The sequence below is a fragment of the Puma concolor genome, chromosome C2 (assembly GCF_028749965.1).
Source record: "Puma concolor isolate L17-30 chromosome C2, mPumCon1.1.hap2, whole genome shotgun sequence".
NCBI classification, from domain to species: domain Eukaryota; kingdom Metazoa; phylum Chordata; class Mammalia; order Carnivora; family Felidae; genus Puma; species Puma concolor.
This window is the reverse complement of record NC_141675.1, coordinates 35,408,158-35,433,227: the sequence shown is the minus strand read 5'-3', so window position 1 is coordinate 35,433,227 and position 25,070 is coordinate 35,408,158. Positions and strand designations below refer to the sequence as shown.

Below are 25,070 nucleotides of genomic sequence, written 5' to 3'. Positions count from 1 at the left end.
GTAGTGATCCATTAGAAAGCTGATGAATTGGGCAAGTGACCTTAAGAGTCGGGAGAGTATAGCATTTCAATCAGTGAGAACAGCAGTGCAGTAACTCTGGGGTACAAACAGACCCAGTGTGTTCCAGTAGCAACAGCAAAGCCAAGGAGACCGGAGGTGAGGAATGCCCAGTGGTTATTGTCAGGAGACAATGTTAGGAAGAGTTTGTTGGGGCAGATCTTGTGAGGGCCTTGGGCCATTGGGAAGGACTTGAGATTTGACCCTAATTGTGGTGGGAGCCACTGAGGGCTTCTGAGCTAGAGGCATACTGGGAACTGTGTCATGTTTTAAAAGGATCACTTTAGTTCAATAGTAAGTACGGCTGATGGAGCCAGGTTGACAAAATGACAGTTTTCTCATGGAATCCTGCTCAAGAGGCCACATAAGAAAGAGTCAGCATTGGCATTATCTGTTCACTGCTTCTGAGAAAACACCCATCTTCTGAGGTGCTTACAGTGATTGAAAAGTTTGCCCTCTTCGGTCATTTTAAAAGTCCACCAGGCTCTTTTTTTTTTCATGTTACTTTTCCTCAAAGTGTGCCCTTTCTCATGAGAGCTCAGAAGTCAAGGTTATGGGCGCATCTAAACACAGAGGCTGACCCGGGTAAAGTCCTATCATAATCTGTCCAAGAGCAGATTTTCCAGAATGTCCTTCAGGGCACACTTCTAGACCTGAGACACTGACTCTCAGCCATCTGCACATTGGTTATTGCCCAAAATGCTCCTACTGAAACTTTGTCAGAACACTGTTAGGTAATAGAAGGAAAGTGCAGACAGTGTTACAGCTTGATCTCACTGGGTAGCCACATTTTTATGCCTGGAAATAGTTTGAAAACTGTTCAAAAATGAGCTAATCTGTCTGTTGCAGTTTTCTTCCCTTTAGAGACCTCCCACTTACAGCCTTTGCTTGGGTGGGATAATTCTGAGGCATGTTCTTTAATAACTTCTAGAGTTTTCCCACAGGATTAAGCTCCAATCACCTGTTCTGGTAGCTGGCTTAACAATGCATCCTGCCTTTCCTTCCCTCCGTTCTTCGTATTCCATTCTTCTGCTGGTGTTCCCTGTATCTCCCAAATAGGCTGCTTGCACTTGAATCCTTGTCTCAGGATCTGCTTCCAAAGGACTCAAACTGAGACACGCTTTATGTGAAATCTTCCTCCTGCCTGAGCCATCATGGTGATAGGATTCAGGAGAGATGAAACGTACCAAAAATTTTATCCCCATTAAACCCATAATCCAGTAGCACTTCATGCCCTCAAGCAAAGGACATGACTCTCATCTTGATATGTATTCCCCCTTCTAAAATATTAGGAGCTAGTTGTCTCTCCAGATGGATTTCTCAACCCCTGCCTCTCCCTTACTTAGGTTAGGGTAAGTGTGTCTATTGTGTGGGGTTCTTACTTCCTACCACTAGGAGACACTATTTTGTGCCCAGAAGGCAGACTTCCTCCTAGAGAAGACTAAGTCTTCTTAGGGAAGAAAAGTCCCTTGCATGGAGAAGTCACTGCCTCATATCCCGTGTCCCTCTTGCTGTTTGTGTTCAGAGTCAGGACCCTGACTCAGCATGACTCAGCCCTTGATTTCAATTTTTTTTCTTTTTAAATAATGTCTGCATCCAATGTGAGGCTCACACTCGAGATCCTGAGATCAAGAGTCACATGTCCCACTGACTGAGCCAGCCAGGCAACCCGATTTAGCCCTTTATTTTAATTCAACCTATGGTAACAACATGCCACACACAGATTCTTAGAAGTCCCTAAACTTTCTCATGAGCTTCCCACTCTGCTAGGAGACAAACTGAGTTTTGAATAAGAGAACACAAGAGAATTACAAAGGTCATTATACTTCAATTTTTTTTTTTTAATCTTAGACTGGGAATGAATGAATGGTCTAAGTATGACACAAGATCCAGAAGCAATAAAAAGAAAAGAATGATTAATTTTAATATTAAATACATTTAATAATAAAAAAATGTGAGTTAAAAAAACAGTTAAAAAAATCCGTGTATACATGGATATTAAGCCACTTAATCCTCCTCTAAAGCTCAACGCGGTAGAGACTGTTACCTCCAATTTCAAAAAAAAATTTTTTTTTCAACGTTTTTTATTTATTTTTGGGACAGAGAGAGACAGAGCATGAACGGGGGAGGGGCAGAGAGAGAGGGAGACACAGAATCGGAAACAGGCTCCAGGCTCCGAGCCATCAGCCCAGAGCCTGATGCGGGGCTCGAAGGGCTCGAACTCACGGACCGCGAAATCGTGACCTGGCTGAAGTCGGACGCTTAACGGACTGCGCCACCCAGGCGCCCCTTGTTACCTCCAATTTCAAAGAAGGAAACAAGCTTGAATTGGAAAAGGGATTTTGTCCAAGGTCACCTTGTAAAGTCACATTTCACACCCTCAGTCAGAGTTAGTCCCAAGTCCTTTGCCCTCAGGAGCTGGACAAGGGAAAGAGAGCAGAGTGAGCAGAAGAGAAGGAAGGCAGAGCAGAGGCTTACTGGGAGCTAGCTGTGTGCCTCCTGCATTGATACAAGAGGGATAAGTTATGAGCCCTCCTAAAGCGGGGACACTGGGCAGGTCCAGCCAACCTCATGGGAGAACTGAGAGGATCTGGTGACAGGGAAGGGGCCCAGAGCCAGCTTTATAAAACACTCTCCATTCTAAGGTTAAGAACTTGTCACTGATGCTAGGATAAGCTGTGTAGCAAACACAAAACCTTGACATCATCCTTGACGTCTCTTTTTTGCACACACCAGTTCACTCCATTAAGAAATCCTATTGGCAGAAATTGATGAATCTTGACCTTCACCCCGTGACCCTTGAGAAGTCTGGATTTATGGAGGTTTCTGTGTGGGCAGAGAAAGACAGGCCACACTGGGGAAGCAAATTCACCAAGTAAATTATCTAAGAAGGTCTCGGGGGATAGAGACCTGAATTTCCAAGGTCTCAGGATTTTGCTCATTCCAAACAAATGGTCATTTGCAAGCCTTAATGCTATAGAGCTGTCTAAAATAGCCCTCCTTTCTCCCTTCCCCCATAATTGTATTAGCTGCAGGTCCCAGAAAGCCTTCCTCTACTCCTGTCTTGAGGTCTCAGAGCTCACCAGGGCAGGACTTAAGAATAGAGGTGTAAATTTGTCAGGAAAAGGGAAGCAGGGGCACAGTAAGAGAGTAAATCCTCATCTAACATGGCAGAAAGTCAATAGATAAATCAAGAAATCGCTATGTAAGCTTTTTTTTTTTTTTTTTTTTTTTTTTTTTTTAGCGACAAGGGGGTGACCACCAGAAGAACTAAATGGAGGAACTCATATAAAGGGCCATGTGTGGGGAGCAAGGGAGAAGGGCTTGTTGCTTTCATTATAAGAACATTAGGTAACTTTATTTTGTAAAGAGTATTCATGCATTACTTTGATACGTTTTTTAATTCGATCTTTTAAAAATACAGAAATAAAAATAAGAAAACGGAACACAAAACAAGAAAATAAAAAGCAAAGGGGCACGGAACACAAAAAAGGCTGGCGGGTGAGAGCAGGATGGGGATTGTGGCGGGGCGGGAGGGCGGGGCCTAGAACGAAGGGGCGGGACGCAGTGCCTCGTTCCCCCTTAGGGACCGCCCCCACCGAAGGGGCTGGGCGCAGTACTAAGTTTACCTCTGACTCCGCCCACGGCAGGGCGCCCGAGGAGCGCGGGGTCAAGTTAGCTTTAGACCCGCCCTACCCCCGCCCGGGGGGCGGGCCGGGCTCCGCTCTCAGTGTAGCTCCCAGGCCGCAGAGGGCCTTGCGCAGCGAGACCAGGCGGCGTCCCGCGCGGTCTTCGGGTGCAGGGCCGCGGGCGGGCCAAGCCGGATACCCCAGTCCTTGGCAGTCCCCCGAGGCTCACAGAGTGCTTCTGCGGAGCCTCGCCGCACGCAGGTAAGCGCCACCAGCCCGTTTTTGCCCTGGAGGGCGCCGGCCCACACCTGGGCGCTGTGGCTACAGGTGGCGGCGGGGTGCGGAGCCCGGCAGCAGTCCTTGGTGGGAGAGACTGTAGAACGCCTCCCCAGTACACCCGCGCACCGCGCATTCTCGCCGCAGCGTGGTCTAACCCCTAGAACCATTTGGCTCTGACCCGAACCCGGCAGACACGAGTTCGGATCCCACCTTCCCCACTCTGGCAGCCTGCGGAAACTTACCGAGTGCCGGCCACTGGGCCATGTGCTGGGCATACAGAAGTGGGCGAACGAACGTGGTGGTGCCCGCTGCGGTGGAGCACACAGTGTAGTGGGTAAGACCCCTGTAAGAGCTGTGAAGATAGAAAGTGCAGGTTGCAGGGGAGGATTTAACCGGCGGTCCCAAATGTGAAGGGTGCTGGAGCACAAACTTCAGCATGAGTCAATTCCAGGGTGGAGAACAACACAGCAGACACATTGTGTTAGGAGAGAACGTGGCTTGTATGTGGGGCCTGCCTTTAGAGAGCTGGGCGGGGGGAAGCCAATTCTTGAACTTTCTGCTCTATAAAATTGGGGGGGGGGGTGTCTACGCATTGAAGACTGGGGCGTTGAATTTACATGACTGAGCGGTGTTCCCAGGTGTAAGTGAAGTACATTTGGAAACGTTTCTGAATGGAGCAGGATGCTGATCTGGACTAAAGAGTGTGCCAGCCTCTGAGCAAACCCACTTCCCCTCTCCTGGAGTCCTGTTCCTTAGTCTGAGTAGAATCTCTCAAACAGCCTTTTCTCTAAAATGATGCTGTCTTTGGTGATTTATTCTGGAAACATTTAACTAGTACTCCCTTTTTATTGCGTCTGAGAGTTCAGTGAGAAATCTGCCTCCGGCCTGCCCTCCTAGAGCTCCTGTAGGGTGGGCCAGGTGAAGTAAACCGAGTTTCAGCCTGGTGGGCTCAGTGCTCTGGGAATCATCAGAGGAGGGCTTCTGATGCTCTGGCCTTGCTGGGGAGCGACCCTCTGCTTCTGGGGAGGTAACCATTTCTCAGAAAGCCTCACCTGTTACTGCCAGTTCCATGAGCCCCCAGAACTTAAGTCTCACACTCTGACAGAGCATATAGTTACCTGCTCACTCTCATTGGTGGTGTCACCCCTGACAACTGGCCAAAAAACTCCCCCAGAGGACTTAAGCCTGTGATCCCTAGCTGAGGACCCCTCAGATCTTGAAACCCCAGGGATTTAAGATGGGGGTGGGGTGGGGTGGGCACTTCAGGAAACACCTGTTAGCCTCTTGGTGTGTTTTATTGGCTTGAATGATCCCAGTTTCTTCTTTGCCTCTGTTTACACTGTTGGTGTAGACTTTAGGATCTGCTCCATGAAAACTGGCTGGGAGGCCCAGAGAGTCAGGGGACACAGTTGAGAGAGGAGTCTGTCACTGTTTGTGGGTGGTGGTAATAAAAACAGGACCGATGTTAACAGAAGGGTGCTGGAGGAAGAGGGAGAGAGGGCTGTCTTTGCAAACCTCAGCAGTGCCAGCCATAGAGAAGGGAAGGGAAACACTAGGCCAGGCGGTCACAGACCTGGGTTCAGATTCTTACTCCTTATTTCCCAGCTCTGTGACCAACCCTGGGCAGGTCACTTATCTGATTGTGCAAGCTTAACAGTGGTCGGCATACAGTTGACCCTGAAGAAATATTAACTCCCTTCCTCTTCCCCTAAATGAACTAAATAGGAAGAGTAACAGTGTGCAGGGCAGAGGATTATTATGGGATTTAATGAGATAGTGTACCCAAAGTACATCGAGCAGTGCCTGACATGTAGGCAGTTACTACTGCTGCTGCTGTTATTATCTCTTATTTGGGACAAAAATTGGTGAAACAAGGCAGGGGGAGAGTGGAGGTGGGGGCGAGGGGGTGGCTCTGAGGGTCTGTGCAGGGTGATTAGCTGAGGAGCTGTGTTATCTGGGGCACTGGTTTTACCGCAAAACTTCAGCTGGGACCGGAGAAGGGAGTGTTCTGCATGATAAAAGGCCTCTTGGGGAGCCACTCTGTCCAGAGGCCTGGGGAGTTTGAGGTCTTTGAAGACTCTGGCCAAGGAAAGGCCCAGAAAGTTATGGGTTAAGGGAGGGGGTGGGGACCAGAGTGTAAAAGATCTAAAATTGTCTCCTTCAGGTGCGTCTCTAACCCACAGCTCATTATGGGTCCCCTGTGAGGGGCTGCCCCTGCCCCATCCTGCCCTGCCCTTCACCTGGGTACAGTAATTGCCTGAGACTGGTTTAGAAGCTGGGGAATCCAATCCTGTAAATCTTGCATCCAGCAGAATACTGGGCCCAGAATGAATGGTGAATGGACGAATGACCGAACATAAACTCACAAGGCAAAATTCTCTGTGTTAAAGTGTGTTGTTTAAAACAAAACAAACAAAAAAAGGAGTATACAGATAAGGCAAAATAGCTAGTGTTTTCAAGTCCTTGCTAAAGGCAAGTGCTTATTTTCATGTACACTGCAGTGTGGTGGTGAATGCTGCAGCTTTGGAGTCCGATTAAATTGCTTGTGTGACCTCCTGTGCGTCACAGAAGCACTCTAAAGCTCAGTTTTTGCATCCGGAACATGGGAGCCATGGTGTAGCCAGGGTGCAGGGATGCAAGAGCATCTGGCTCCAAGGTCCCCAAACAGACCAGGCTGGGCCACTTACTGTTGGCAGAATCCAAAGGCAGAGAGGAGTGGTGGTAACACAAGAAAGGAATTTATTTCAGTGACGCCAACACCAGGAAGACAGCAGACTAGGGTCTTGAAGATTGTTGCCCAAGTGCCAAAAATAGTTCCAGGTTTATATAAGGAAAATGTGGGATGAAGGTGGGTGGGTGTATGCAGGTGGGCAGTTAAGGTCAAGTCCATTGTCCTGGGGTCAGTCACAGGGGGTCTTGCTGGCTCAGGGCATTCCTTATTGTTTGAGGGGGTGGGGTAGTGTTGGTCCCCATCAGGGGATGCTTTCCTGCAGGGTCCCTTGCCTCCTTAAGAGATAAGCTGGAAAGAAGAACTTAATTAGAAAGCTTGAGGTCAAAGGGAAAGTAATTGAAGTCCTCTTTCTATAGTATGTTACTCACAGGGCTGTTAGGAGTAGTAAGTAATGCTCGTATGTAAGTATATAAAGTACAGTCTTCACTGCACAGACTGTGGTATAGTGAGTGCTCAATCACTAACGTTGCTGTTATTATTTTTCTGTTTATCAGTCCTCCAAATGATGTCCACCGTGATGTGGAAACAGAAGGCCACAGACACGGGTGTGTGGCATTAACTCTGAACTCAGTCCCATCTAGAAGCAAAGACTCTCTGCAGACTCTAACCAGACAACGTGTATGAAATTAAGTCAACTTTATGTGCATTTCACTCATTACTTAAAGCCTTTGACTATATGAAATCTTAAAAGGAAAAAACCCTACAAAATTATAATTTATGTGCCTTTCAAGTTCAAGTGTTTTATCATCCAGATAAATCTTCCATGCCTCTATGTTAAACCACTTTGGGCTGTCGAAGCTCTTAAATAAAGTGGCTTGTCCTGACCAGTGTCTGTCTTTGCTCGTTTATCATAGTTCCCTGGTGAAGACAGATGTATCCCATTTTGCAGGACAGGCCTCGGGATGGCAGCTCCTACCCCACTGTTTCAGCCATGCAGTTCTGCGTGGTGGTGTTTAACAAACCACGGTGGACTTAAGGTTCCCTCATCGTTGTCTCTCTCACGTGCACATAGACCCATAGCAGCAATCTGGGAAATAGGAATAGAAAGGCATTCATTCTGCTGCTAGTATGAATCTGGGGAAATCTAAGGTTCTCAGGAATGGGATTTTGCATGCAGGGGCCTTGGATGAGGGTGACAGTGTCTTCTGGAAGTGAGAGCTTTCACCTAGGAGCACCATCTCTGGGCCTGGCCTCCTGTGCAGTGTAGTTCTGATCTGCATCTCTGTGCCTCCCCCCTGTCCCTGCCTCTGCCCAGAGCCGCCCCTAAAGCTAGAATCTCTGGAGCAGCTGCAGAAGCCCTGCCCATTGCAGGGAAGCCGTTCTGAATCCGCTCTTCTTCCCACAGTCCTGATGGGCACCTGTGCCAGCCACGCCCTTCTCCAGCTGACCTGGACTGGGCTGTGAGCACTTCTGCAACTATTGGACCAGGTGTTCTTGGGGCCCACCACCGTGCCTGGCTCGTTGTCCTCCCTCCCTCCTTTCCTTCCTTCCTTCCTTCCTTCCTTCCTTCCTTCCTTCCTTCCTTCCTTCCATAAATCCTTCAGGCAATGTCCTGGGGATTAGAATGCTGAGCCAAAATGACACAGTCTCAACCCTCATGTGGCCCATAGACATCATGAGACAGGTTATAAGGACAGACAGAATTAAGCACATGAACACACACAGTGTCATGTTATAAACTGGATTGACTATTGTCAAGGAGAAGTCTGGCCTGCCACGAGAATGTGGAAAGGTAGAACGGATACAGAAATAAAGTCTCTATCGATATAACATATGGCCATAAATGTTGGTTGGAGGCTTCATGCTCATTTATAGACCTTTGAAGACCTGCTTTGGAGTCTGTGTCTCCCCTCTCTCTGCCCCTCCCATGCCCATGCTCTGTCTCTCAATAATAAACATTAAAAAAAAATTTTTTTTTTTAAAGGAATCTCAGGACGCCTGGGGTGGCACAGTTGGTTGAGCATCCAACTCTTGGTTCAGCTTAGGTCATGATCTCACGGTTTGTGAGTTCGAGCCCCGCATCAGGCTCTACACTGACAGCAGAGCCTGCTTGGGGTTCTCTCTTTCTGCCCCCGCCCCCTGCTTCTCAAACTTAAAACCAAAGTAATTGCGCTTTAGCTTCGAAATGGGAGAAGAATGCTCATGTTCAATTTACTTAACCCTTTGAAGTTTGCAGAGCCCCTCCTTGGATGTTGTCTTATTGGGTGCACCAGTTAGCCTCACACATCTACTGGGTGGTGACAGCAGTCAGGCCATCTGGCCCACTGGGAGATGGGCCCTGGAGCCCTCTCCCTTCTGAGTGACAGGGTCTATCTGAAAGCTTGTTTTTTCCTTCCTTGATACGCCTGGGCACACAGGCTAAGGTTCCAACATAGATTTTATCCAGTTGGAGCTAGTGCTGTCCCAGCACAGTCACTCGAGAGGAACCTCCTCCAGAGGGACACCGTGCCTGCCTTCAGTCCCGTTCAGTTCCAATGAGAGCAAGGAGAAAATAACACTAACAGCCCGGTTTCAAATAAGACATGATCCAGACAGCCCCAGGAAACATTCTGTCTTCAGGACTGAATATTATTAGAGAGTTATTGTATTTGTTTGGCCAGAGCTGAGGACAAAATACATCTTCGATCCCCACCAGTCTCAGACGTGGACCTTATTACAGGAGATGAGCTACCATCTTCCCCGAAGCAAAGGAAGGCAACTAGCGTTGCTGTGCAGAAACTGAGAAGGTCAGTCTTGGTGGGGTGGGTGTGACTGCCGTATTCGCAGGGCACAGCTTTAATAGGATCGTAATCCTGTGGCCCTGAGCCATGGAGAAAAGAAGTGGCTCTGGAAATCTCCCTCCCATAAGGATGGCACTCAGTGACAGTGTTTATTCCCCTTGGAAGTGCATGTTAAGTGGTAAGTATTTATGAAAAAAGGCTCTGGGGAGTAAATGTGTCCATCAGTCAATGTGGAACTTTTCAGAGCTCCTAAGATGGTTTGAAATTAGAGCTAATCTTCCCGCCTTTCCCCTTCCGTCTTTCCTCCTCCCTTGCTTCCTCCTATAAAAGTGAACCGTTAAGGCAGGACACAGCCCAGGGAGAAGTGTTGGAACTGACTTGCAGAAGCAGAGTTAACATTATTAAAGACAGACATGTAAGGGTTTAGTGCCTCGATTCTGGTCCTTGCCACCTCCTCCCAGTGTTTAACAGAGAAGAGTGGGGAGCAAGGCCGACCGACGCAGTTCACCCTAATTACATCCTAACCACAGCCATCAGCGGCTCTGCTATCAGCCAGTCTGTTCGCTGAAAAGCTTTTGCAATTGAGGAGGGAAAAGAATGATGAGAACAAGCGTGGAACTCACCCGAATTCTGGCCGAGTAAGTTGCTTGTGGGAGAGAGTGAATGGCAGTGTCATGAAGGGGACCACACCACTCCCGGCAAAGAGCGGGCTTTCAAAGGCTAGAAGTCTCTCTGTGAGCAGGTGCTCATTAGGGCAGAATGCCTGTTGCATGAATTAGTGTGTGGGAGTCTAAACTGAAATTGCTATCCACTTTCAAATGTTCATTTTAGAGATCAGAAGTAGGTGTTTACTGCATGGGTCCTAAGCATAGTATCAAAGACTGCTTTGCATTTTGGTTCTCTGTCTGGTCTTCTTCTGTGTAAGTTTTAATAATGCTGTTGTTGGTCAAGCTTGTCTTAATCTTTGTATGTATGAGAACAAGGATGCCAGTGTTTCACCCACTTTGTATTTTGGGAGTAATCAAAGGACTGCAGATGATAAAGGTAGGGGGGCTGCCTGTTGCAGGGGTCGCTGAAGTGCTACCAATACTTTGGCTTCCTCTGGGATTCTGTCTTAAAAACAATAATTTGAAAAGTGAAAAAAAGCCGCTGTATAAAGATGCATCATTATTTATAGTGGGGAAAACTTAGATGTGACCCAAGGGGCGCCTGGGTGGCTCAGTAGGTTAAATGTCCCACTTTACGGCTCAGGTCATGATCTCAGGGTTCCTGAGTTCAAGCCCCACGGTCAGGCTCTGTGCTGACAGCTCGGAGCCAGGAGCCTGCTTCGGATTCGGTGTCTCCCTCTCCCTCCGCCCCTCCCCCACTCGTGTGTGTTCTCTCTCAAAAATAAATAAACATTAAAAAATTTTTTTAGAAGTGACCTGAATATATAGTATAGGAGGGTATATTCAAATTACCAAAAATTAGGTTGATGGAATATTATGCAGTATTTAGAACTAAGAAGATTAGTAACTTGGGAAGTCATTCTGTGCTCAGCGAACAGAATGCTATTACATTAAGTGCACATTCAGGGAAACAGTCTGCAAGGGATGCCTCGAAGGGAAAAAGAATTGCATTGCAGCAGTGGAAGTAGGAATAATTTTTTTTCACATTTCAAACTTTGTATATTGTACTTTTACTCTCCTTTAAAAAAAAATCCTGAAACAAGCCAAGTTAAATAATGATCTTCATGTTGTTTGCAGTTTTAAGGGCACTACATTTATGGCCTTATCCTGATTAAATCTTTCAATCAATAGTTCCTAAAGCCAGGGTTGGCTCCCTGCCTCCATGTCTCTGGTCAAAGGACATACTCTGGTTCCACTATCTAAATGGCCTGCAGATGAGCTCGCTCTGGTGTGTAGATTCAGATTCTCAGGGTTTTTAAGCTGAAGAAGCTACTGCCCCTCCCCACCTTGTAACTTCATATCCTTCTGCTGGCCTTCCGGTCTTCCCTGGTGGGGTGGGGGTAGGGGATTTGGGTCTGCAACCTTTGAGGACCTTGCTGGAAAAGTTTTAGGCATCTCTGCTCACAACACGCACACACACACACACACACACACACACACACACTTCGTAGGTCAGCACTTGTCTGGAGCAGCCCGGATGTCACTCTGGCTTCTTGTCCCCACTCAGGCCTTGGTACTCCAGTGTCTTTGGGACTAGTTTGTTGTGTGTGTGTGTTTTGTTTTCGGTTTTTTGGGTTTTTTTTTTTTTTAGTTTTTATTTATTTATTGTGAAAGACAGCGAGCAAGCAGGGGAGGTGCAGACAGAGAGAGGGAGAGAGAGAATCCCAAGCAGGCTCTGTATTGTCAGCACAGAGCCATGCAGAGCTCAAACTCACAAATCATGAGATTATGACCTGAGTCGAAACCAAGAGTCAGAAGCTTAACCGACTGAGCCACCCAGGTGCTCCTGGGGCTAGGTTTTATATTCTTTTTTTTTTTTTTTTTTTTTTTTTAAATTTTTTTTTTCAACGTTTATTTATTTTTGGGACAGAGAGAGACAGAGCATGAACGGGGGAGGGGCAGAGAGAGAGGGAGACACAGAATCGGAAACAGGCTCCAGGTTCTGAGCCATCAGCCCAGAGCCTGATGCGGGGCTCGAACTCACGGACCGCGAGATCGTGACCTGGCTGAAGTCGGACGCTTAACCGACTGCGCCACCCAGGCGCCCCTAGGTTTTATATTCTTAATATCTGCTCTCCCTGTGTTGGCCCCAAACCCATGTATCCTCTCTGCCTAGTGCTGGCAAGGGCCTAGCAGCAGTTCTCGAACTCATTCAGTTGGCTGTACGTTGGGACATCATAATACGCATCTTTATTTGAGACAAGAATTTGAGCGTGGTGATTGATTTGGGAGGACATCCCATGAAGCACTAGCAGGAAATAGGGAAATGAGCCAGAGAAAGACATCACTGAGCAGGTCACCAGTGTGGACCGCTGGAGTTTACAGCTGCTGGGAATCTCTCACAGCCAGTGTGAAGCCTGCATCCCAGAGTTAGTTTCTTGTGGGGCTTGGGACTGAGAATATACCACCACTGCTGTCCGTCATTGGTTGAGCGTTGCTCCTTACGTGGGTTTAATTCTCTAGGACTTCTGGCAGCTTCCCGTCCCCAGGTGAAACTCCAGGGCAAAGGGATGCGGACGGTAGCACGTGGAAATCAAGCTGGTGCGCCCTAAAACAGTTGAGGCCTGAATGCTCAGAGCACTGACAGTGTCTGCTGTGACCCTCTTCCCTGATCACCTTGAACATTATCAGTGTACTAAATTGAACAGAACCAAATGCATAATTCCGTGCTGAATCAGAGACCCTTTTATACTAAATGGAAGAGTGTATTAAGGAGCAAGCAAAACCCCAAAAGTCTATGAAAAATTGTGGAAAGAAGTCTTTAAACAAGGAAAGTATCACCATATCTTTCCCTGTGAGCTGGGATAGCCTATTAATATTTTATTTAAGTGGCAGAATGCTAGTATTCACAGCTGTACAGTTTGAGCCCCAACATTTGAAAAGAGGGCTTGAATGTGTAATAAGATTGATCTTTATTGTGGCAGTGTTTCCACCTTTGTTGTGCCTTGACTGTTTTCTGTTATTTCTCAAGTGCATTAAGATGATCTTAAAAGAAAAATTCATTGGGAGACAACATTTAAGCTCATTTGTCAACCCACGATTATATCTCCAGTGCTGTGTTTTAATATTAATACTGGATTCGCCATACTGACAGTAATACCAAAGGATGGGAGAGAATTTCTGTAGTGATGGCGTTCGGCACTGTGATAAATGTTTTGTAGTCATTGCCTTTATGTAGAAACATTCTATCTCCAATTAAAGATTTAGTAAGCTCTTCATCAAAACATCTATTCACAATTGAGGCGTACAAAATGGTTGTGCTGACATTTCAACTTAATGCACTCTGTAGTTTTGTGGGTCTCAATCCATTTAATATGCTTGTTTTTTTTTTTTCTATGCACAGAAGAGGAATAGTGGCGGAAATTTGGGGGCATAATGCAGATTCTAGAAACCGTTTCCATGTACTTATCATTACTAACTCCACTGGAATATTTATCACTACAAATGAAGGCCTTACTCCAAGAGGTGATTTAAAATTGTTCCTGTAGCAAGCTCAGTAGGGCTTCGGAGCTAAACCCTTTGCTTTGAGTTATGGGCATGTTAGAATTTGTGTGGAAAAGATTCGGGATTCCAGTGTTCTAGAGGAATGAGGCCATTTCCCTTGAAGCTATGGTTCAACATGCATTCTGCAAAGAATGAGATGGCGGATCCCGGTGTTTATGCCCTGTTCCTGCGTCCTGCGTGCATGGCAGACATCGCTCCTGCATCCTCCTGCACGCTCCTCCGCAAAGTGCTCCCTGCAGCTCATCAGAACCGGCTCACTGGGGGAAGCCCGTGGACTCCCAGCGCTCTTGCACACCTTTTTAGTCATCCTTGTCATTGCTTTGGATGGTCGGCCAAGGAAATCTTTCATAGTCCCGCTACAAAAGAGAAAGAAAAAAAAATGCAAGAGGCAGTTGGTGTGATTACCTTGTGCCTTTTTATTCATGCCTCTGTCATGCGGATGGTGGTTACTCAGCTCCTCCATGGTAGTCGCCTTTGCCTTTTCCCTTCTACCACGTGCATTTGATGTGCTTCCTTTCTTCCTTTTTTTCCCTTTCGTGTTTCTCAGAAGATAAAGCAGGGAGGTCCACATTATTTGCTATTCGATTGAAGTAATTTGTATTAATGGGAATGCATTGAGATTTTAATTTTTTTTTTCCCTACCACTTGGGAAATGCTGCTCTGCTGTAGGTTACCAGTGACTGCCACGTTGCCAGGTCTTCTGCGCTTTCCCTGTACATGTCTTCTATACAACATTGAGGCCTCTGACCAGGCTCAGCTCTTGAACCCTTCTTTCTTGGATTTTCCTCCTTCCTGCCTGATTGCCTCTTCTTTGATCTCTCTACCCGCTGCCTTTCCTCTGCTGGCATTTTCAGGGGGACAGCCCGAGGGTTCTCCCCTTGGCCTCCTCTTGTCCGTGCACTCCACCTGAACGATTTCATCCAGGCCCCTGGTTTTTAACTATCACCTTTACATAGATGCCTCTTGCGTCCTCATCTTCGTGCACCCCCTCTCTGCCCAGACCTTCAGCCTGCTGAATGGGGCCTCTTGTGATTCCCATTGGCATCCAGAGTCAGCATCTTGCACTTGTTCTAGATGATTCCTATTTTCACAGGGCCAGCCAAACACTCACCCCTCTCAGGTTGTTTCTGCTACCTCCTCAGGTCAAGTGTTGTAAGTTTGTCCGAAAACTCCCATCTTGGAAAATGAAGCGTCAGACAGGGGCGCAAACCAAGAGCTCCTCCTCAACGCTCAGGGGCCTAAAAGCAAACAGTCGTTTAATTAGCATCTCTCACAGTTCCGGGTGTTCCCTGGACTCAGCCAGGCAGGTCTCACTCTGGGTCTCTCATTCAGTGGCAGTTAGATGGTAGCAGGGGCTGGAGCCGTCTCAAGGCCTGGTGGCCGGGACCTGAGCCAGGCTGTTGGCTGGAACATGTTGTCATATGGCCTGGGTTCCTCACAGCATGGCAGCTGGGTTCTAAGACCGGGTATCCCAGGGGGCCACCTTCAGAAGTCTCATAATGTCACTTTTGCCCTATTTACCATCGCTCCCAGCTTCAAGGGGATGGAACATAGACCCACCTCTTGATGGAAGGCCTGTCACATGATGGCTATGCTGGAAAATACATTGTGCCACGGTCCCCACACAGGCGTGACTGTTCCTTTGAGAACTACCTGCCATGTCACAGTTTTCTGTTTTCTTTAAAAATTTTCTTGAGTAGGTGACATGTTCACATGGTTGGAAAGTTCAGAAAAAATAAGTGTAAATGTATACTGTGAAAATATTCCTTCTCATCCCGAATGCCTGCCTCCCCATAGACAGCCACACTGCTCTGTTGCTTTATATTCTTTCAGCATTTATAGGTATTTAAAAAAATTTTTTTTTCAACGTTTATTTATTTTTGGGACAGAGAGAGACAGAGCATGAACGGGGGAGGGGCAGAGAGAGAGGGAGACACAGAATCGGAAACAGGCTCCAGGCTCTGAGCCATCAGCCCAGAGCCTGACGCGGGGTCGAACTCACGGACCGCGAGATCGTGACCTGGCTGAAGTCGGACGCTTAACCGACTGCGCCACCCAGGCGCCCCTATAGGTATTTTTATATTTCTGTTCTGTGCTTTGCTTTTTTTGTGTCTCCTTAACAATATATCTGGGAGAGATTTCCTTATCAGTACACAGAGAGCTGTCTTGTTCTCCCTCCTTCCCTTCGCTCTCTCTCTTTCTCTCTCTCTCTCTCTCTCTCTCTCTCTCTCTCTCTCTCTCTCTCACACACACACACACACACACACACACACACACACACACAGATGCAGAGTATTGTACTCTGTGCCTTTACCTTAGTTTACTTAATTAGTTCTCTATCGGTGGGCACCAGGCAAGTGCAGGCATTACCGCAGTCAAATATGCCATCCTTCAGGTGAGAGAATGTACTGGAAGCCTTCCTTGAGAGCTGTGGGCAATTTTGTGCATCCTCCTCCTATCCACCTCTCCTCTCATCCCATCATGGCATTTCCCCTGCCTCCTCTCCTGGACTGTGGCCACCGTCGCTCATTTCTGCTCTACCTAGTACAGGGCACTCTGTGTCCACACCATACAGAGGTGGCCTGTACTGAAGAGCGGGGAAGAAGGAAGAGCAGGGGTAGGTGACTAAGTGTAGGGGTGCCCTGTGTCCCCCTCCTCTAATTTCACTTGTGGCCACATCTCCTAGTTCCTGTTATCACTCCAGCCTGTCCCCGAAACTGAAATCAGGTCCCATTCTGTTTTGCTTGGTCTTGTGGGTTCAGGCCCACGCCGGGCCAGCCCGGAACCACTCCCTGGCAGCTGGTCTTATCCAAAAGTAGCACCAGCAGGGGTCACTGGGGGAAAGTGTGCGTGGTGGTCATCATATAGTACTAAGATATATCATTGATGAGTTACTGTCCTATAGAAATCCAGCAAAACAGAATTCTTCCCTTGTTGAGGAAATATGCTTAAATCACATACTTTTTCTGTTTCTGTTAGGAAATGCATGCCTTAAGGAATACACACTGTTTTTGTTAAATTAAGAAGGCCAAACTTGACCCTCCACAAGGAAGATTGACAGTTGTGCTGTGGCTTAAAAGAAAGCTCTCTGGGATGGTGTATGTTTAGAATTTTTTGTAAGGAATAGAAACTTCTTTCAAATTATGTTAAAGCTAGGAATATGGCGATAATAGAAAAGTTTCAGGGTATCAGGCACAGCTGGATCCAGGTGCTCAGAGGATGGCACTAGGAATCTCACCCTGTCTCTCTTTCAGCTCTTTCTACCACTGTATTGGTTTCACTCTCTAAGGTAGGGATGATGACAACTCCAGGTTTATGTGGAGTTTATAACTCCTGATTTCAGAAGAAGACACTCTTTTCTCCAACGTCCATAGCAAAGGGGCTCTGATTTGTCCATTTGTCTCCTGTAATAGTTGCTTTTCTAGGAAGTTAGTTTCCTTAGCATCTTGATAGACTTTCCAGAATCCTAAGGAGCTGTGGGAGAGCAGGTTTCAAAACAAAGGGATGCAGGACCAACACATGGAGCTGCTCACTGCAGATGGTAATTCAGAATTAGAATTTCAGCTTGTAAAGAATACCTGAATTGAGGGCGCCTGGGTGGCTCAGTCGGTTGAGCGTCCGACTCTGTCTCAGGTCATGATCTCACAGCTTGTAGGTTCGAGTCCCACGTCGAGCTCTGTGCTGACAGCTCGGAGCCTGGAGCCTGCTTTGGATTCTGTGTCTTCCTCTCTCTCTGCCCCTCCCCTGCTCATGCCTTGTCTCTCCTGTCTCAAAAAATAAATAAGCATTAAAAAAAAAAAAAAAAAAAAAAGAATACCTGAATTGGAGGTCATAGGTCTAGGAGTCAAGAAAAGGTTCATTGTCCTAATCTCTCTACTTTTGTATATGTTTGAAAATTTCTGTATAAAAATTGCATTAAAAAACAAGAGGAGAGGGGCACCTAAGTGGTTCAGTTGGTTAAGTGTCTGATTCTTGATTTTGGCTCAGGTCATGATCTCAGGGTTTGTGAGATCGAACCCTGCATCAGGCTCCTCACTGACAGCATGGAGCCTGCTTGGGATTCTCTCTCTCCCCTCTCTCTGCCCCTCCCTCTGCTCACACAGACATGCACCCCCCCCTCTTGAAATAAATAAACATTTATTTAAAAAAAAAAAAAAAAAGCTTTTTTTCTACCCTGGTTTAGGAATTCCCAATAAACAATACTATACATCCATATATGTTTATTATCTGATTTTCTGACACCCTGTTTTTCTTTTTATTGTACAAAGAAACTTCAATCTTTATTTCCCTCTAAGCTGGGAATTGGGAGGAGAAACACAATAGTAGGCCAACTATTGTGTGGTGTGCTGGGAGGGGGGTTTGGTGTAAGTCAGTAAAGTGCCCTTACATCCATGTGTCCATGGTTCCTAGGACAAAAGCCTTAGAAAATTCCATCCAGGAGAGAGAGGGATGTCCATGCCATGACCAAGTCAGCATCTCTCCCTTTCATGGTCAGTACTTGAGTCTTGGTCAGTGTGGACAGACCAGGTGAAGGTTCATGGGGTCCTTAACCTTGTGATCCATGTTCATTGTTAGGGGAAGGCCCAGATCCTCAGGTGGTCATAGACTGGCTGCTAGAAGACATCTTCGTGTGTAGATAGCCTTTTGTTTTCATAGATGAGGAAACAGGACAGAGAAGTTAAGTGGCTTGCCCAAGGTCACACAGCAAAGCAGCAAGAGCAGAGCTTAGTTGGAGTTCCCATAATCTCACTCCTCAGTCTAGTGCCATTTAATAGCTGTGTGACCTTGAGTAAACCCCATTACCTCCCTGTGCTTCAGTCTCCTTACTTGTGATGATGGACAGAATAATGGCCTTCCAAAAAGTCCATGTCCTAATCTCTGGAACCCATGAATAAGTTCGATTACATGGCATGGGGGAATTAAGGTTGCTAATGAGCTGACCTTATCTTGGATTATCCAGGTGGGATTGATGTAGTCATAAATGTTCTTGTAAGTGAAAGCGGAGGGCAGGAGAGTTAGACTGATGCACTGTGAAAAGGACTAGGCCAGCCATGAATAGCTTTGAAGATGGAAGGGGGGCATGAACTAAGGAATGTGACAGCTGAAAAAGGTAAGAAGAATCTGAAAGCTGGAAAAGGTAAGAAGTGGATTCTTCCCTCGAGCTCCCGGAAGGAGTTCAGCCCTGCTGACACCTTAATTTTAGCTGGTGAGACCCCTTTGGACTTCTGAGCTCCAGAACTGTAAAATAACAAAATGCATGTTGTGTTTAGCCACTAAGTTTTGGGTAATTTGTTACAGCAGCAACAGGAAACTACTACATCTCCAAAGGGGGATAGTCATACCTGTCTCAAAAAAACTGCAGCATGGAGTCGGAAAGATAAAGTTTGAAAATTACCCAGCAAATCTCCTGGAATGTAGTCGGTGCTTGATGAATAGTAATGTTGATGGCAGGCAGTGGTAGTGCTGGGCAGTGGTGACCATTATTTCAGAATGAAGGGGGAATAGTTGATGGCAGGTGTCTTTGAGGAACCAAGGTTGGTGCCTCTGAGATAAGGTTCAGCTGTTAGATCAGTAGGAGATACCAGATGATCCAGGTAGGTGGTCAAAGGCCCCCTCACAGGAACTTCTACTCTGATCGTCCACAGGCCTCCCTCCTCCAGTTCTGCAGCCCTTCATCTGGCAACGCCATCCTGCATTGAGGGAGCAGGAGCTAGGAAAGGACTGACCCTGTGACCTCTTCCATCAGGGGAAGCCCTGCCTCAGAGATCTGGTAGGATAGGGCCTCCCTCGGCCTGCCCCTCACACCCTAATGCCTCTGGCTGCCCTGTGGCCTCCAAGGTTAGTACCGCCACAGTGTCGGCAGCTGAACTTCAGTGAGCTTGCTGTGGCCCAGGCAGTTTGCTAGGCGCTCTCTGACAGAGCCCGTGCCGTGGTCTCATTTATGACGGCCCTCAGGGGCAGGCCTTATTTCCCATATTACAGAAGAGCAAACAGAGGCTCCAGGAAGTTAGGCCACTTGCTCAAGGTCAAATAGCTTGTCAGTGACAGTGCTGGGACTACAGGCTAGGTTCGTTTGACCCCACCACGTCCTGGGCAAAATTGGTCACTGAGTGGGAGAAGAGAGATGGCCCGCCCACAGGCTGACTGGACAGAGCATGGGAGTGTTTGGATGCGGTGGCCTGTGGGGGCAAGGTCCCCCCCAGTCTCGAGAAGGAGGCCCCACTCCAGGGAATGCCTTCCATGCCCTCCTGCACCCCTGGGAATGGTGGGGCCCCCAGGTGGGACAAGAGTGACGCACATTGGCTTCCTGGGCCCTGTGGGGGCCCTCCATCTGCTTTCTCAGGGTCACCACAACTACATCCATCTTTTCTTTCCTCGGAAGGCATACGCTGACATTCGGACTGGTGTTACAGGATACTGAGCAATTTTTGTTAATTATTGTTAATTTTATCAGGACTGAGCATGATGTGGATAAATAAGAAACTCTCATATTCTTAGAAAGTGTCCTTTATTTTTGAAATATTTAGAGGTGAAATGTCATGGTTTTTGTAATGGACTTTAACAGACTTCCAGGGGGAAGAAAAGATGAAATAAATGTGGAAATGTGTTAATGACCGTTTGGAGACCTCTATGTGGCAGTTCATTATGCTATTTCCTCTACATCTCTGTATGTGGTAATTTTGTATAAAAAAAAAGTGATTTTTTTCTTTTTTTAATAAAAATCATTCACAGAGCCCTTTAGGATGTACTCAGTCTTAAGCTAAATGAGACACAGCTCTACACTCTGGAGGCCCACAGATAAATGACCACAGTGGCAGGGACGAACTTGGGAGCTGAGGTAGAGGGGCGTGACAGGGCCCGGTGGGGACAGTCCTCAGAGGAGGAGCCGGCCTGGAGAGGAAGTCATATCATGGGACCTGGTTCTGGCCCTCCTAGTTGTGCGGTTGCTTTTGTAGAGGTGTTTCTAGGCAGTCCTGAGTAAAGTAAGAGACAGCTGGCCGAGTCTTCTTTAATGCCTGGTCACTGAAGGGCTCCCTGCAGTGGGTGACTATCCTTGCACAGGCAGGCTGACTTTTCCTTCATGGTGGCATTACTCCTTTGCTGTGTTATTATACGAGAAAGGGACCATGGTGTTTTGTCAAACATCTCCTCGTGGTACATACTACTTATTAGGAATTCCATTGTTGCTGCAGATTCCCCAGCACATTTCCTTTGGCGAATTCTGTAATCTTTTGGGTTTTACACGAAGGTTCATTTTTCAAACTCAGCATTGGAATAGATAATCAGGTTCCCTGATCTCCTGTTAGCCTCTGCTTCCTTTGCATTTTTCCTTATCAAAATAGCCAGCCAGTGGAGACGAACAGCCCCCAGAGTGCTTGCTCTTACCTTATCTTCTCAGCATTTCCAAGGACTTTGCCAAATGTGTAGCACCGTGTTGAGCATCTTTTAATACAGACATCACTGCTAACCAGTAAGCCGGTCTCGGCCAAGTACTGGTTAGGCTCTCCATATACAGCGTTATTCTTCAACTAAAACTCGGTTTCTTTCCTGTAAGCCTTTAGACGTATGAACGCATAACAGGTGACCTCTGCATGGTAATTTCATAAATTCTTGGTGAAATGAATTGTATCAGATCAATATATCCGTAGACTCATCACATTTTTTGAGCTGCAAGGGACTTTAAGATGAATCTGGTACAGCTCTGTTAGTGGAGGAAACATTCATTTTAACTGCATAGTCAATTCTCAATTAACAAGGGTAATGGAGTGGAAGGAGGTCAGTGATAATCAAAAATCATGAAAATAAAATTACAGTCAACACTGGATTTTCTGGGGGCTGATTAACTGGCTTGTGGATTAATTGCGGTTAAGACACAGCGGACCCCAGGATGTCGTCACCTTGGTAATTGGTCAACAGCTGCTTACCACCTGGCCATCACTACCACCACCAACCGCCCCCCCCCCCCCCCCCCCCCCCCCCCGCCGCCGTGTCTGAGGGAGGAAAAGGGCTTCCTGGGGGCTAGATCAGGCAGAGCTGACTATCCCTGGCTGGATTGGTACCATGACGACACAGATGTCAGTGTTGGGAGCTAGTTGAGGGCTGTTTCTAGGGCCTGTCACACCTGCCCCTTGAACCGTGGTTCACAAACTTGAGCTGCATCACTTCTACCTAGAGGGCTCGTGAAGATCCAGATTGTTGGGCCCCAGGCCCAGTTTCTGATCCAGTAGTTCTGAAGTGTTGCCTAAGAATTTGCATATCTAATAAGCGCCCAAGTGACATTGATACTGCCAGCCCAGGGACCGCACTGGGAGAACTGCTGATTTCCAGACCGTTCTTTTCATCCCAGCTGCGCAATAGCGTTGTCTGGGGAGCTTTTTAAACCTACCGATGCCTGGATACACCTTGGCCAATCATATCAGAGACTCTGGCGGTGGAACCCAGGCATGGGTGGTTTTAAAACTCCCAGGTGATTTTAATATGCTTCCAGGACTGACTACACAGCTCTAGGGACTGTTACCTCCGTCATCTACAAGTCTCATGATTTTTTCCATCTCTTTCCTCCTTGTGTATTTAATGTCTTTAAATGAAGTTTTTTCATGAAAAAATTCATTTAAAAATCAAACCATATATATCCCCTTCGTGTAGGAAAACTAGCCTCACAGGCCAGATACAGGACACATCTGTAAGAACATTTCACTCCTCTTACATCCCATCACATTTTGGGAGTCTCTATTCTAGAACTGTACCTTTTACGTTTTTCACAAAGGTGATGGACTATATTATTTCTGTCCTTCATCCTCTCTCACGGGCCAGGCAGGGTTGTGCTACCTCTGAGCACATCTGCTTCTCTGCCCGTAAGAGAACCAAGTCAGAATGGAAGTGCGAGTGACTTCATAGCCGAGTAATCTCCATTAGGTGATCATCTTTACCTCTAAGAAAAGAATCACCCCATAGGAGAATAGATAAACTATGGCATAGCCCAAGAATGGAATACTATTCAGCAATGAAAAGGAACAAGCTACTATTGCACACGACCACCTGTGTGAATCTCTCAGACATTACGTTGAGCAAAAGCTCAACGTGGATGAGACTAGACACTGTATGATGCCATTTGTACGTAGAGTTCTAAAATAAGCAGAACTGATCTATGGTGGAAAAATTCAGAATTGTGGTTGCTTGGGGGATGTGGGACCAGGAGACTGAGTGGGAAGGGACAGGAGAGGAGGGCTTTCTAGGGCGATAGGATGTTCTGTATCTTCGTAAGGCTTGCTGTTACACGGGTGCATGCGTTTGTCAAAATGCACTGAATGGTCCACCTCAAGATGTGTGTATTTTATTGTTTGTCCAAAAAGGAAAGAGAACACCGAACAAATAATGAACTCCAGTGAATGATACACATGCCGAAGTGTTTAGGAAGAAGTGCACTGCTGTCCGCCTCTTTGAAAGGCATCAAAAAAATAAGGCGGATTGATGAATGGATAGAGGGGTAGATACATAACAAAGCAAGCATAATAAAGTATTAATGGTAGAATCGAGGTGGACGGTATCTGTGTTCATTTAAAATTCTCTGACCTTTGCAGTATGTTTCAAAATCTTTCATATTAAAGATGGGGGCGCGCCTGGGTGGCTCAGTCGTTTAAGTGTCCGACCTCGGCTTGGATCATGATCTCACGGTCCGTGAGTTTGAGCCCCGCGTCGGGCTCTGTGCTGACAGCTCGGAGCCTGGAGCCTATTTCAGATTCTGTGTCTCCCTCTCTCTCTGCCCCTCCCCTGCTCATGCTCTGTCTCTTTCTGTCTCAAAAATAAACAAACATTAAAAAAACAAAGTTTTAAAGATGGGGGGAGGGAATTGGCATATACATTCAGAACAACAAACAAGTGTTACACCCGCATGCCGGAGCTCTCCAGCATTTGCCACTCTGGTGAGTCTTGCCAAGGAGGCTCCTGCCAAAGACAGATGGGCTGGAGGATCAGAGGGGCGAACCAGGAGGGAAGGACTGGGTTCTTCAGAGAGGCTGCTGCGCTGGTAGAGGACTGTGGCTCCCCTGTGCTGGGCCTGCTGCAAGAGGAGAAAGCCAAGGGCCTTTCCTTCCTTCACCCATGCTGTGGCCTGGAGGGTCCCTAGGAGCATTGTCTTGGCAGTGAGCCCTGGGAGGGGCTGTGCAGAGGCCGTGTTAGATGTGGTCCCTGCCACAGAAAGGGCGGTATGAGTGAGTGAGGAAGAGTGCCTTCTGCAACCAGCAGAGCTCCAGAACACGTTGCTCCAATATTTCACTGGATATCCTGACCCAGTTGTGGCGGGGAGGGGGGAAAGGTGGAGTGCTGGGGCATGAGCTCCCCATGGGGGATCAGGCAGGTGCAGTGGCGAGGGCAGCCTTCTCAGACCCGGCAGCGGGCTCTGTAGGGTGCCCCACAGCACTGACCAGGGACCTGCTGGATCCTCCCCACCCCCAACACACCCATGACACAGTTCCACAACTTCCCCCAGCCACCGTATATCCCACAGCACAACTCTAACACCACCCCCAGGTCGCACCCTCACAGCAAACCCCCACAGTATACCCTCATGGCCCATCCCATAATAAACCCCTGCCGCATAATGCCCTGGAAACATCCCCCACGACAGGATTCCCACCACACACTATGCAGCACAGCCCCTCCGTCACCTACACTTGACTCCCCCCGCCACATCCACAGCACACCTCCCCCTGAGGCACGCCGCAGACCTACCCCCACGGCAGCCTCCCCGCCACAAGCCCCCACAACACCGTCTATAGCACATGTTCCTGTGTGACACCCATGCAACACCCGCAACAGCCACGGCACACTCCCCACTGCGCACACACAGCCCCGTGATGCACGCCTGCTCAACTTTGAGTGGAAGTCCCCTTTCCTTTGCTATTGAGGGACAGGTACCTGCACTTTATTTTTTTTTTTTTTTTTTTTTTTTTATGAAATTTATTGTCAAATTGGTTTCCATACAACACCTAGTGCTCATCCCAAAAGGGTACCTGCACTTTAATCTGCCCTTACCTGTCCTTACTCATGCAAGGATCTTGAGGTACACAGAGAGGAGGAGAGCAATTTACTCTTGAGGGAAGAATTTATGATTGATGTCTAAAGGATGGTTAATATGCTGATTACATCTGTTGTTTCCTGCAAAAGTGAATGAGCTCATCTTGAATACCAAAGAGTCTGGGGCTAGCCTGGAAGCCCCTCTGGGTTTCTGCGCCTTAAAGGTAGTGGGATGTGAAATGACCCGGCCTTTGTGATCAGACAGGAGCTTGTTCTGGTTCCTTTTTTCCTAGTGCCGCATCATCGTTGGCCAAGCGCTGAGCTTCAGAGCCCCAGGCTACACTGTCCCCATCAGAAACAAAAGGATAATACTTCTCTGCGCAGTGTTGGCAAAGATTAAAGATAACACAAAAGACATTGTAGTAACAGGCACAGTATATGTGCTGACAAAATAGAAGTTAGTAGA

At 47.3% G+C, this 25,070-nt stretch overlaps 1 protein-coding gene and 1 long non-coding RNA gene across 2 annotated transcripts in view; both read left to right on the top strand.

Moving 5' to 3' along the window:
- Positions 1 to 3,729: 3,729 nt before the first annotated feature.
- The window catches only part of NMNAT3 (nicotinamide nucleotide adenylyltransferase 3), a 114,717-nt gene continuing 93,376 nt past the window's right edge, over positions 3,730 to 25,070 (top strand). The window contains exon 1 of the mRNA XM_086674402.1: positions 3,730 to 3,947. The gene's annotated coding sequence lies outside the window, so the exon portion shown is untranslated. The remainder of the gene's footprint in view (positions 3,948 to 25,070) is intronic.
- On the top strand, positions 8,529 to 23,372 carry LOC147577189 (uncharacterized). Its single transcript, XR_015240001.1, has 3 exons — positions 8,529 to 11,880; positions 12,136 to 15,430; positions 15,660 to 23,372. It is a non-coding gene; the product is annotated as an uncharacterized LOC147577189 (long non-coding RNA).